General features: G+C 32.9%; 1 non-coding gene across 1 annotated transcript; it reads right to left on the bottom strand.

Annotated features, from left to right (window-relative positions):
* Window positions 1-849: 849 nt before the first annotated feature.
* LOC141414179 (U1 spliceosomal RNA) lies at window positions 850-1,011 on the bottom strand. The gene has a single exon (XR_012439258.1). It is a non-coding gene; the product is annotated as a U1 spliceosomal RNA (small nuclear RNA).
* Window positions 1,012-11,988: the final 10,977 nt, after the last annotated feature.

Here is an 11,988-nt window from a genome sequence, read left to right as displayed (position 1 = left end):
ACCTTATTTAACTATTCTTTGATGTTTGCATTGAAATAATAATATGTATCCTTTGTATATATGTATCATGTATGATTTTTAAATTTTACCTCTTACCAGAATACACAAAGTCTTTATGGAATTTGCCTTCATTCCTTCAGTCCCTTCCCTCCCTGTAGTATTATATTTTCTTTGCAGCAATATTTTAAAATTCATGACTTCTATTATTGTTTAAACAGTACTAATTTAGATTTACCAAGAAAATAAACATTGCTTTCTTTGTGTATTTCTAAAATTTTCTGTTGTTCAGATATTATCAATTTTCTCCTATTGAAGAATTATTTTTATCAACCTAAAGAAAATTAAAAATTGTCTTTTGAATTTCCAAACTTCTTATTTATCTAAAACTATCTTTTTGGGAACATATTTATTATTTATAGCATTCTTGGTTGTCAGTTACTTTGTTTTAATATCTTGAAAGTATTCTATCTGGTTTTAATTTTTCTTATAAGAAGGTAACTATTATCCTTACTATTTTCATTTTGTACAAAAACTTTATATCTTCCTGCATTTAGGTTATTCAATATTGTTTCACTATTAACATTTATTCTGTGAAGTGCTTACATTTTGTTTTCCCTTATGTTTACTTTGCTTTATCTTTTTTAGAAAATCCTAACTCACATCCCTGAATAAACTGCTCCTGTGCCAATTAGAATTTTTCTTCAAGGATTTCTATTGCATGAGTTATATCTTTGTATTAACTTTCCTATATTTCATATAACTCATAGCATCTTCAAAATTCTGGGTTTTTTTTCTGCTTCACCCTGGATTTTTGTCTAGGATCTCGCTTTTTCTTGTTTTTTTTTTTTACAAGGGAGAACATGAACACAGTCCCCCAGTACCACAAATAATATACTTGCACTTCCTACGTTTCAGGAAAGCTCAGAGATCAACGCATCGAGTGCAAAGGAAAAGACTCATCCTAGGAAAACCACCTTCAATATCATGGTAGCACTCCTTCCAAGTAAGTATAGGATCTCACTTCTATGGTATTAGAAAGCTTTATAATTTGTATGACTTGATATAAAATCAATCTTCTTGAATTATTATAGAACTAATAGTTTGGGGTTGTAAAATGTTTATTCTTTTTTCAGAGAAGTATGATTTATTCATTTTTCATATTTTTGCATTTACTTTAAATATGCTGTTAAAATTGTTTCCAATATTGCTCTAAAGTTTCATGTGTATTAGTTGTATAAGATATGCTACAATAAATTCAAAAGTTAATGTGGAAAAATCATATAAGATATTTACCACTGACTAATGGGAAATCATGTCAGCAAAGTGCAGATGCAATATTTTGACCAGATTCCACTTCTCCCATAATCCACCACTGTGTGTAATATGTTACTTGTAATCACAGCTCTTCACCAGTAGGATCAATTTCTGTATCGCTTGGGATGAACTAGGTTGTACTGTAGTAATAAACTCTAGAATACAAATGACTAAAAAGAACCAAATTTATATTTTACTCCTCCGATATGCATATTTTCTGCTCAATGGGGCCTTACCCTTGTTTCTCCTCATTCCTAGCACAACAGACCAACAAAACAGTCACCAATTAATGTGTTGATTGGTGTGACAGAGAAAATGACAGTATGACAAATTACACATTGGGATCATAGAACTTTGGCCTAGAAATTACACATAAAATTCCACTAATATTTTAATGGCCAAAACATACTACTTGCCTAGGATGTTGGCAAGTCAAAACCTAACTTTTGCCCAGAGATTAAAAATGGAATACTTTGAGTACCTTTACTGCTATTTATAAGTTCCTGCAGTATCAGTCTCCAATGCTACTTCACCTCCACATGCACACACACAACTTTCATATAAGATATTGCAAAGATAAAAGTTTACTGATATCAATTCAAATAAAATGATTTCCAACTTAGACAACAAGTCATCATTATATATATATATATATATATATATATATATATATATATGACATAATCTTTTTTTGTTCTTCCTTTTCCTCTCAAGGATTTTCAACAAAAACCAAAGAGAATATTTAATTTTAATTTTTAACTATGATGGATTATCTTGCACGAGACAAATGGTCCTGATGAGAATAGCTAGAAAATCTGGAGAATGAACAGACAAACGTACACATACATGCGTGCGTGCACACACACACACACGTACAGTCATTCAGAGAAATGCAGTGCAAAATAAGACCTGACAAAGAAAATATCTCATAATGACGAGATGCACATGACAAAATGCTGACATGTGAAGGTCATTTTTCCCTGCAGTGTATTTTTTTATTTTTAGTATGAGGTAAAAGTAGAGAAAAGTCTGAGAATATTTAAAGAGAAGCTAAGCTACCAATTATAAGCATCAGATGAATTAGCAGAAATTATGGTGTTTCCATGGCCTGGAGAAATAAAATTTTGAATTAAGAAATGAACAGAAAGTTAGAACATGAAGGGGAAAGCCCTAAATCCTAATGATAAAGGGTGTTTGGAGCAGGAAGTCTAGTTCTCTGTGGGTTTTGCTTTTGAAGCATTTGGTCAATTCTTATAAGAATATTTTTAAATGTCTACTTAGTGTGCTTACTATTTATAAGGTCAAAAGGTTAAGACACAGAAGGAAAAAGTCAAGTTTCTTGTAGTCTTACCATGGTGGGGTCTAAAATGTGGGTTTAGAATCTGCAAGCCCCAGTAAACACCATGAGATAAAAGACGACTTAGGAGGAGTGGTCTGGAGACTCATCCTAAATAGATTAACCAGAAAATTCTTCCAAAAGTTGCCACCAATCAAATTAATTTTCTAATTGAATAAAGGTGATTTGATAACTTTTGATGTTTCTGTAAGAGAAGAGACAAATGATCTCATAAGAAAAATAGTGTCATGTATATCTGTAAAGTAGGATTTCATGTGAAAGAAACAGGATCAAAAGTAAGAACAGACAATAAAGAGAGGTCCACAGATTACCCATGTGTTGGTGTTATAAAAAACTGATTTAAATTTTACTAAATATATTCAACATAAAGGAAAACACAGATATTCTGTAGAAAATTTGACTTTTTAAATAAAAATGGATACATAGAAATTCTAGTGTTATTTTTTAAATTAAGAATACAAAAGATGAATGTAACAAAAGACTTCACTTGGCAGAAGAGATAATGAATGGACTAAAGATAGAGAAATAAAAAAGTAGCCATTCTGAAACAGTGCAAAACCAATAGAATGCTTCAGTTTTAAAAGCCATAAATTTCATCAGGGAAACTGCAACTTTCTAACAGTAATATATGTTACCTAACAGTTAGCCAAAAAAAAAAATTCAAAAGACATATTTGAAGACAGAATGAGATATTTCCAAAAACTTCAAAAGGGAGCCAATTACAGATTTATAAAATTCCTTGAAACAAAAAAGGTAAGATTGAAGCATGCAAACATGCATAGTTTTATTCTTAGTATCTTTTCCAAAATTTCTGAAACCAATTATTAACCAACTGAGAAAACATGATGATTCCATTAAAAAATACTCTGACCCTTCAATGGCATTTGAATAACTGCCTCCAATTTCTTTTGCTTGTTTTTCTACTTGATCTTGACCAAAATACCAAGAAACAATTTCAATATTTTTGAAAGCAAACTGATTCCTGTGGGCAGGGAAAATGGACTGTCTTATTCTACTGCTCTTTATAAATTATAATGTAAGTAGTTAATTAATTATGCAAAAGAACTCATTTAGAATCAAAATGCCAGTCATTCTCAGTTTTTTGGTTGGTGGTTGAGAGTATTTATTTGTGTGAATGTTTACTGTCTGAGTTATAGTTTACTTTTTGATAATCTTATATATGTTTTGAACTACATTTCAAAGGCAGTCATGCATTGATTAATGATGAGGATACACTGAGAAATGGGTCATTCATCGATATTGTTGTAGTGTGATCATTAGATTGTATTTACATAAACCTGGGTGGAATACATCAGTCACTCAACCTGGCCTGTTGATGTAAAGAGGATATATTTAATAAATACATTACAGTAACATAGTTATTTAATATCACTGTTTGGTATTATAAATTCTACATAATTGTGTGATTCTTAATATGACTGGCAGCCTCATAGATTTATCTACACTGGTAGTACCATAAACACATGAGTAATGCATTATTCTACAAAGCTGTGAAGTCACTAGGAATTTTTTACCTTCATTATAATCTCCTCTGACCAGAGTCAAATACATGGTCTCAGAGCCTAAACATAACTGTGCTGCCCATGACTCTGTCTTTTTTATTGTCTGGCAGGAAATGAATAAAAAATACCTTTTCAATTGACCGTTTTTATGGTACTAGGGTTGAACTCAGGGCCTCAAGCTTGCTAAGCAGGTGCTCTATGACTTGAGCCACTCTACCAGCCCTCATCTGACTTTTGATAGCAGCAAGTTATTTTGCTTAATTATCCCTGCAAGTTAATATAAAATCCGAAAAAAAATGTAGATAATGAAGAATATTTTAATTTACAGTTTGGAGTAAATATCAATTGATTAAAAAGGAAATAATCTTAGGGAAAACTTGTGAATTAAATGCAAAATTCTATATAATGTTTACTTGCATGAAAACAGTGTGTTCATTATTATTATAAATGCATGGTACATAAAGATGAATATAGAAAGCAAATATCATATATATTATCTTTTCAAGCTTACTACTTCTCTCTTTGATTTAAAGATGATATGGAGTTTGCTTCTGTGAATTATTGGCACACTGCCTCGGATTTACACATTTCCATTGACACTAAAAATAGTTCTCATAGAACTTCCATTTATTCTTGTGAAATGTAGAATGAGTCAAAAATACAACTCAATCATTTTCCATATTTCTCATTTGCTAAAATATTTTCTCATCATGTAATGAGATCTTCAAGCTATCTGAAATATTTTATATTGATCCTTTAAGTAACATTAATTATATGGGTTTTAATATTTTTTTCAATAGCTGATATTATGAACATGCATTCACCTCTACTTTTCACTATATACTTGAGGCCCTAATAATAATCTTTCATAGAAATTACCAGTAAATGCCATACATCTTTTCAAAAATGTTTAAATTCTGCATGCAAAGATAATTCCAAATATCTATAAAAAGAGACTATTCGCAAATTGGCAGAAAGCATTGAGAAAGAACCGTGGAAGGCATTCATTTTTCAACTGCCATTGTATGTGAGAGAGTTTGTATGCTTTCCTAAATTTGTCTGAGCTGCCAAGAGTGTCAGACATGTTTGTTGCAATTTGTAAAGGAAATCCTACCATGTTCTCCATTCCTGGCATGAGAAACAAGAAAGTTTTAAAGAATAAAATTTAACCTACAGCTATACATTTCAAGTTACTGCATTAGCAGTGTCAAGGAAGAACTTACTTTTAGGTCAGAATAGCTGAAATTTTATATTATTTTAATCTCAGAATCATTTCTTGTCATCCACTTTGAAGGACTATCAGAAAGTTACTATTATTTATTTTTATTATTATTATTATTATTATTTTGTCTTAGGTCCGAGTTTGCATTACTATTGCAAAATATTAGATGTCAGTTAATGTATTTTACAAAAAGATTTATGTAGCACATAATCCTGGACGTCCAGGAGCACAGCACTCTCATGGTCCTGAGTCCTGGTGAGGGTCTAATGTCACATGGCTCCATGGCAGAGAAGTCCAAAGATGAAGCAGGTGCAGGACGAAGGAGCAAGTGTGTGAGAGAAAGCAGTAGACAGGATCTCACTTTTCAAAGATCTGCTCTAGGTAACTAATCTAGTCCCTAAGGAGCAAGAACTCTCTTCCATGAGAAAAGCAGTTATCTGTCTTAAAGACCTAATGACCTCTAAAAGGCCACATAAACTCTCTGCACCATCCCAAGAGGAATTGAGTCTCAATGAAGCATGTACAAACCAGAGCATCCTCAAATCATATACTTTACACATGCACAATGAAACATTACACTTTTTAAATCAGGTTGCATGATAGATTTGGCCTAAAGCCACTCCCATGCCATGTTAAAATTACTAATCATTGTCTTCATAATTATTGAAATACACATTATTTTAATTCAAATAATAACATTGGTTCATGATTCTCAATATGTCCTATTGCATCTGAATGAATCCAGATAATTAAAAGGGGCACAAATAAAATATGTCAATAAATTAATTATATAAAATACTTGATTAAAATCACAGGCAATAGTTACATGGCTTTAAACTATAGAAATAGTTAATGACCCAATCATTTTGCCAATCTGGGCTGAGCCACAAAGAAAAGTCTTTAGAAGAACAAAAGTCTATGGTTCTTGAGTGTTAAAAATAGTCTAACATTCCTCTTTCATTAAAGAGGAAAGAAACTGCCTAGAAAGAACTCTGATCAAAGTCAAAATCACACATTTTGAGGAGCTAAAACTAATTTTGTCTTACAGTGATAGTATCACCAGCTGGATATGCAAGTCTGTACTTGACACACACATTTACATTTTTCTTTCTACTTAAGCTTTGTTATCAGTCCATTACCTTTGTAAAGAATGGTCAAATCCATTAACTTGGCCTACTCACATAGAATAATTCACATAAAAACTAGCAAGACAAAATGTGTACATATCTTAAAAATTGTAGTGAAATGGATAATATAGCTCAAAAAGAATGACCTAGGCCCTTCTGTTTTTCAATAAATAAATTTTGTAATTTGTTTTGTTGTGTAAAATGAACAGATCATTAGATGTAAAAGTGATTTACTAACGATTTATCTATCATCTATCTATTATTTTTCTGTGCAGCTATCAGCTCTCAACCTAGTATTATTTATCTTATATTCCTGTTTATGAGAATACTGCTGGTAGATATCCCTTAGTTCTCATCATTCTTTGGAAATTGCTCTTGTTGGAAGAAGCATCCTCAGGTAACAGTGTCTTCCTATCTCACTGTGACCTGGACCTAATAACTGACCTAACTGGGGTGAAATTCCTTGCCTACTTTCTCCTATTTGAGATAGTTTTCTTGGCTGATTTCTGATTCAGATTCCCTTATAAGACTATCTAAAGTCATCATTGGAAATTTGATCTCAGTGTTCCCAGAGAAGTCAACATGAGACAGAGGCCAGGCTTTTCACTGTAGACTCAAACCTAAACATAATAAACCTAGTCTGTAAGTTTTTACTGACTATCTGCAAGTGACCATTTAAGAGTCATATCCTTGTGCCTAAGGAAAAAAGTCACTAGTACATGCTTTCTCTGTCTCTCTGTCTCTCTCTTTGTCTCTGTCTGACGCTATCTCTCTCTCATTGTGTGTACATATTAGCTAAATACTTTAAGAAAACATATAATTTAGCAGTCATAAATAGAATAGTGCTGAATATTTCTTCCTGAATACCAGTGTAACTACTACCATAAAATTAAAGATACTTTAATGTTTTGATTAATTTTATTTTAACAAGAAAGCATAGATTCATTTTTTAGCATATGCCATCACAATCGAATTTCTCCTTTTAAAACTCTCTTGGATGATGGCATAGTGATATTCAGGCATATTTAATAGGAAAAGGTAAATTTCATCTTCTCAACTTTGTTAATAACTTTTCTTTGAGCACTCTAGATTCTATTTGGCTGGCTCAGTGAAAGGGTGGCAAGTTTTAACATTATGAACAGAAAGTCTTCATTTTAGTTGTGTAAAAATTGCAAATTAAAACACATACTCTTTGACAAACTCCAGGGTATTCCAGTGAGTCTTTAATGTTTCTACTGACTAGATAATTTCAAGTTTTATGCTATACATGAGGCAGTATTATCACTTTCTAATGTAAACCAAACTCATACGTATTAAATTCTGGGAAATCCAGGGAAAGACTTAATGTTTTCTACACCTTGATGTACAATAGGATAGTATATAGTATTTAAGAGTCTCATCAGTTTTGGGGAGAATTCAGCTAACAAGCATACTGACCTTTCTGCTTCCTTTCTCTCCTCCTCCAGTCAAGCATAAATCAGATTAAGGTAATGTGAAGACACTCCTTCACTCTTTCAGCATAAAATCCATACTAGAGACACTCAGAAGATTGCTGAATAGGGCAATTTAAAAATCTGATAATTGAAGACAGCATAACTTGAAGGTAAATGTACAAGAAGATCCCTTTTTCTCTCCTTTCTCTAGGACTGGAAGGAAGCTAACTGTGAGAAAAGACAGGCAGCTACTAGAAGAAAAAGTAGGGGAGGTATGGTGGACAGAGGGAGATAAGTGGACTAAGGAGGGAGGAAGAATGATGTATGACCTAGAGGGAAGAGCATGCTTTGTGAATCTCCAAGGTTTGTCCATAAGCAATGGTAAGGACGCTGATAGCAAAGAGAGACAAATCAATGCTGATTACTTATGTATTCCCAAAGTGTCTTTAGAGAATTTTAATATATATCTCAAACCCAAACTGACATCTTTTTCTTACATTCTTCCAGATTCTGTGGTTTTAACTTAACCTGAAGAAAATCTATTTGGGATACTGGCTGTACTTTCCTTATCCCACCCATGATAGTGATTTGTAGTCTTACCAGTCAATTCCGTAAGTTTACCTATCTGGTTAATTTAAAGTGGTAAGACATACAAATCCATTCACCTTGAAAGTTATAAACAGGACACTGGAAAGGAAGGAATGTTAGAGCTGAGTCTTCAAGTGGACTCACACTTTTCTAATTCTACAAATGATAAAAAACATTCACCACTGGCAGAAGCACAAGCATAAACAAAGAGAGATCAGAAAGTGTTTTCAGAAATGTCACTGACTGCACCTGCAAGAAAAACAAAATTGTTATCTAATCCTAGGAAGAAACCAAAATTATAGTTTTTGACATTATGATAATTACATATATTTCCAATGACTGAACCCTGGGGATATAAGCAACCCTAGACCAGTCCCTACACTATTTTCATCTAGGGCTCTATGAGAGGAGCCTAGCTTACAATCAGGACCAGGACAAATCAAATGAGTTAGCACAGGTATCAGCTACAAGGAATAGGATAAATTCACTTTATGAGGAGATGGGTATGGAGCACGGCAGCAGAGTGACCACTTGTCACCATTCCTGGGTTGTTTCTAGAGGCATTTGTGTTCCACATGCCCAGATGGTACAAATGCCAATATGGTACTCATTGAGTGGTTGGGATAGGACGGGAAGAGTCTTTGGGAAGTTCAGCTCTAGAATAGCCCTGCTTCTCTGGCTTCTCATCCTCCATCTGTCCCTTTGCAGTTATGTACTTTCACCATAGTGTTTATTTTTCACTGCAATTCTTCTAATTTTACTCTGGCTTTTCCAAGTTATTTCCTCCATTTCTCCTCATAGTATCTTCATAAAAATTACCTCAAGTTGAATGTTAGTTCATTTAAAATATTGTTCACAGTTTTCATCTTCTCTGGCAACACTTTTCTGGAAACAAGTTTTGCTACTGTTTCCTTCCTCCTCCTTCTTTGCCCGTGCCTCCTCCCTTTCTCTATCCTCCTCCATACCTGTCCTCCTCCTCCTCCTGTTTTTACTTATAGCAGCTTTACACAGATACTTCCTCAGTTCCTCATTTGTTTCTCAGGCATTCAAACTTCCTGTTAATAGCACTGAATTTTAGTTTGTTGATTTAATACTTCATGTACTTAAAGGAGGGTTTACATGTAATTTTATGGAATATTTAACAATACATTTTGTAATACTGAGTAATAACCAGGGGAAAATAAATGTCTTAACCTGTTAGTCATATTTCTTTGCTATCTTTCTACTTTCAGTTAGATATGAAAACAAATCTGAAAAACAATCTCACTAAACTTAATCACTTAGCTGCTTAATTTAGAATGTGGAGTAGTTTTTAATGATGTCAGAACAGATTATTAGGAAATAATAAACATAAGAGTTTGAAGAAAGTATATTTCTGACATATTGGGAATATAATTAATTTCAGAAACAATTTTGTTTTAAGTCACTGTATATAATTTGCCTCACAAATTCCTTTTTTTCCTGGAAGGCTGTTTATAGGTAGACATTTGGTAATACTCCCTTGGATGGAGAAGATCCAGCAGTGACAAGATTAAATGATAATTTAACTTGCGCAAATGATAATTTAGCATTGACAAGTTTAAATTACTTCAGTAAGTTAAACTTAGCAATATATCATATCTTTTTTTTCTATGGGTTCCTACTCTGGTCCACTCCAGAGTAGGAAGCCATATTTTCTTTCCTATCATTTATCCATAAAATATGAACTAACTTCCCAAAAATCAAGCAGCATAATTGCATGTAACTAAAAGGCCATTGTGGCTTCACCCAGACTAGAATACAATGAAGGAAGTGAAGTGATTTGGACTATCAAATGACACAAACAAAAAAGAGACAAGTTCAAAAACACAGTCTCTTGCCACTCTAGAAATAAACTTTAAGAAATCCAGGTACTGTGGACCAAGGATCTGGATTAAAGTTCATTTTACCATTGAATTGTTTAACATGAGCAGAAGCAAAGAAAGGAGCATATCCCAAATTCTTGCCCATCTCCTAAGTGGGTTGGGATTTAAAACCAGAAAGAAGTGTTTATGGACTCTGATAAGAAGTGACCAACAGGTAATAGACACACTTTTGTTATCATGGACTTTATCATGCAACCCCTTCACAATTAAAGAGACAAAATTTACATATATGATCCTGCTTTTATTTTCATTTGACAATGCAATCAATATTAATGCAGGTAGACTTTTATTTAGAATAGTAGGACAGCTCTCTCTGTAAGAAGATCGACTGCTAGAGTGGATTAAAATTTTTCAGGGAAATTCTCTGCTCATTTATATTAAAGTAGAAGAATTTGATTTTCCTTCCAACAGCAATTGCTGTTTATCCAGATTGTGTTCCTAAAGGGTATCCTAACAATATCATTCACTATATGCCATTCATTTGTTATGAAACACTTATCCAGCTTAATTTTATAGCTTATTTCCTATGGTCTCAAACAATATTTCCATTTCAAATTATCACAAATGATATTTTAGTAACATTTTATTCACAAATGGTAAACTACAAACTGATCTTTTATTCAAACTGTAAATCTATTTTCTTTTTCTTTCAAAAATATTACTATTTACAAACCAATTTCATAAATATACAAGTCTTTTTATGTTCCTTAGTCTTCATCCTTCAAAAATCTGAATGATGCTGAAATTGAGCAATCTCAATATTTATGTCAATATCACTCTCAAATTTTCATCTCCAGACCTTCAAATTTTAGAGAAAAATATACATTTGAATATAGGACCAAGATATAGGATTCCATAAAGTAATCTAACCTGGAGACAACACAAGTAAATTGAAGAAATCAAATAATTCTAAAATGAGGAAAAAGAAAGTTACATTTTTCTGATGTTCCTGTGTTTTGTCTAGTTTTTTATTTCCAATATGACATTTTGAAATAGTAACTACATTTATTTTTCTTTGTTTTTCAGGGGAGGTGGGTTGGAGGGAGCTGGAAACTAAAGAACACATAAGCACAGTTGTCATGGTGGAGGGTCTATGGGGAAAAGACCTGTGTTTCACATTCCAAACTTGAGCCTCAGAAGTAAAAGGTTCCATCTACCATTAACCCTGTCAGAAAACATGCTGAGATTAGGGAGAGTCACAGAGTAAGTTGGTAACCCAAAAAGTACACTTTAGGAAATGAAGCTTCATTATTCCCTGCTTTTCTGTATAATTTCCCAGTTTTGTAGTATCCTACTCCTTGGCCCCTGGTAGAGTCTCAGTAAATATCTGCTAAGTACATGAATAAGGTCTTCATTTCAGACACTGTGAAAGAGATTAGCTCTTGATAATTAATATGGAAAGCCGAGGTTAATCTTGATACCTTTTTCTAGGTGTGCTGCATTTGCGTGAGTATGTCATGGAGCCAGGGCAACCTGGCTATGAAACCCTGATAGGCATTATTCTGATAGGATAATGGGGG

The sequence above is a fragment of the Castor canadensis genome, chromosome 11, assembly GCF_047511655.1.
Source record: "Castor canadensis chromosome 11, mCasCan1.hap1v2, whole genome shotgun sequence".
Classification (NCBI taxonomy): Eukaryota; Metazoa; Chordata; class Mammalia; order Rodentia; family Castoridae; genus Castor; species Castor canadensis.
The sequence above is the reverse complement of the archived record's forward strand: the minus strand, read 5'-3'. Positions and strand labels throughout refer to the sequence as shown.